Below are 2,500 nucleotides of genomic sequence, written 5' to 3' on the forward strand. Positions count from 1 at the left end.
GCGAATGTGAACATCACATTGTGGCTCACGTAACAATGAAGACATTTTTACAATTAAATATGATAACACTAATACCAAAGAAATTATTAATAGAAAATGTAACAATAGTAATGATAACGATGAAGATAAATATTTAATTAATAATATTAACAATAATAACAAAAACGATAGTAGCAATACAGGAAATAATAACAATAAAATAAAAGTAATAATAATAAAAACAATAATAAAAATGATAATACTAATAACCAAGAAATAAAAATTAATAGTAATTATGACAATAATAGTGAAAACAATGATAATAAAAACGAAAAATAGTAACAATAATAATAACAATAATAATAATAAAGATAATGAAAGTAATAATAATAAAGATGGTAATAATAAAAATAAAAATGTAATGATAAAATTATAAATATAATGATAGAAATAATAAATAATAGTTATAATAACAATGATAATAATAATAGTGTTGAAAATAAATAGTAACAAATAGCATTAAAAGAATAAATCATGATAAAAAGTTGGGGCAAGGTAGCATGGAGGAACTTCAGAGTGAAAGGAAGAAAGCTGGAGAGGGTAGGCCGAAGTGGGAAAAAGGTATCTACTTTTTATCATGATTTATTCTTTTAATGCTATTTGTTACTATTTATTTTCAACACTATTATTATTATCATTGTTATTATAACTATTATTTATTATTTCTATCATTATATTTATAATTTTATCATTACATTTTTATTTTTATTATTACCATCTTTATTATTATTACTTTCATTATCTTTATTATTATTATTGTTATTATTATTGTTACTATTTTTCGTTTTTATTATCATTGTTTTCACTATTATTGTCATAATTACTATTAATTTTTATTTCTTGGTTATTAGTATTATCATTTTTATTATTGTTTTTATTATTATTACTTTTATTTTATTGTTATTATTTCCTGTATTGCTACTATCGTTTTTGTTATTATTGTTAATATTATTAATTAAATATTTATCTTCATCGTTATCATTACTATTGTTACATTTTCTATTAATAATTTCTTTGGTATTAGTGTTATCATATTTAATTGTAAAAATGTCTTCATTGTTACGTGAGCCACAATGTGATGTTCACATTCGCCACCAACTATGGCAACTCGGAGAGGTGGTGAGGTCCACCCCATGTATATAATGCCCACAGCCCGTTTGTACACATATTCCTTTGAAAAAGCATACCTGCGAAACTAGTCAGGAATAAACTCAAGACTAAGACTCCTGTGTTTCCTATTCCGCTTACATCATATATATATATATATATATATATATATATATATATATATATATATATATATTTTTCTTACATAGGCTAGTAGTTCATTGGCGTCGTCTTCGTACATTTGCCCATGTTCATTACCTTACATTCTTAGCAGTGATTTTATTTTTTACGCTTGACACACACACGCACGCACGCACACACACACACACACACACACACACACACACACACACACACACACACACACACACACACACACACACACACACACACACACACACACACACACACACACACACACACATACACATACACACGCAAGATCATATAACCCCATCCCCACCCCACACACACACAACATCCTCTTTCCTGGAAGGGGAGAGTAACGACTTGCAGTCCTAGTAAATTCTAAAAACCGGGGAATCAATCTAGGGACCGCGTCGCTATGATCAACCGACGATAGCCACAACACCGGCAAGGTGTGTGTGTTTGTGTGTGTATGTTTGCGTGTGTGTGTGCGTTTTTATGTGTGTGTATGTGTGTTTATTTGTGTGTGCGCGCGGACGAGACCACGTATGTACACATTCGCGCGACAAAACCAGTAAAATAAACTAATACATCTATGGCTGTCGGGTTAAAATAAACAAAGGTCATTTCCTGACAGAGAGAACAAACGCATATAGAAAATGAGGATACAATGTATTCATTTTACAACATATTATATGAAATGTCTCAGCAAAGGGTTGTTATTGCTTGGTACCCATGAATGTCAAACTTGAGGAACATGTTTCATGTACCACATCAACTTACGTACTAAGAATACACGTATAAAAGAATCCTCAAAGAATTTAAACTTCAGTTGAATATATCCACCAAACATGTAATGGCTTTCCACACATGAGAACTTCACCGCGTCACACAAAAAGTGACATACGGTTGGGGAATGTCGTCACATTTGACAATTTTATTCTTTCTAATGCTGTACGATTTTGTTCTAAAGGGAGGATGTTCTACTCCTCACGAGGATGCCATGTTTAATACAGAAGTGTCATCACATTTCAGAATTTTATTCTTGTTAACAAGAGGTAATTTGATCAAGTTGCAGGAAATCTTTCTTCATAACGGGGTCAATACACTTGCTTGTGGTAGTCACTGTTACATGGCGTTCAAGAGCTGAAGACCCAATTGACTTGTATTGGATAAAGTATGGTGGCACGAAACCAGTGATCTGGTA

The sequence above is a fragment of the Oratosquilla oratoria genome, chromosome 25, assembly GCF_046742065.1.
Source record: "Oratosquilla oratoria isolate Oo_2021 chromosome 25, ASM4674206v1, whole genome shotgun sequence".
Lineage (NCBI taxonomy): Eukaryota > Metazoa > Arthropoda > Malacostraca > Stomatopoda > Squillidae > Oratosquilla > Oratosquilla oratoria.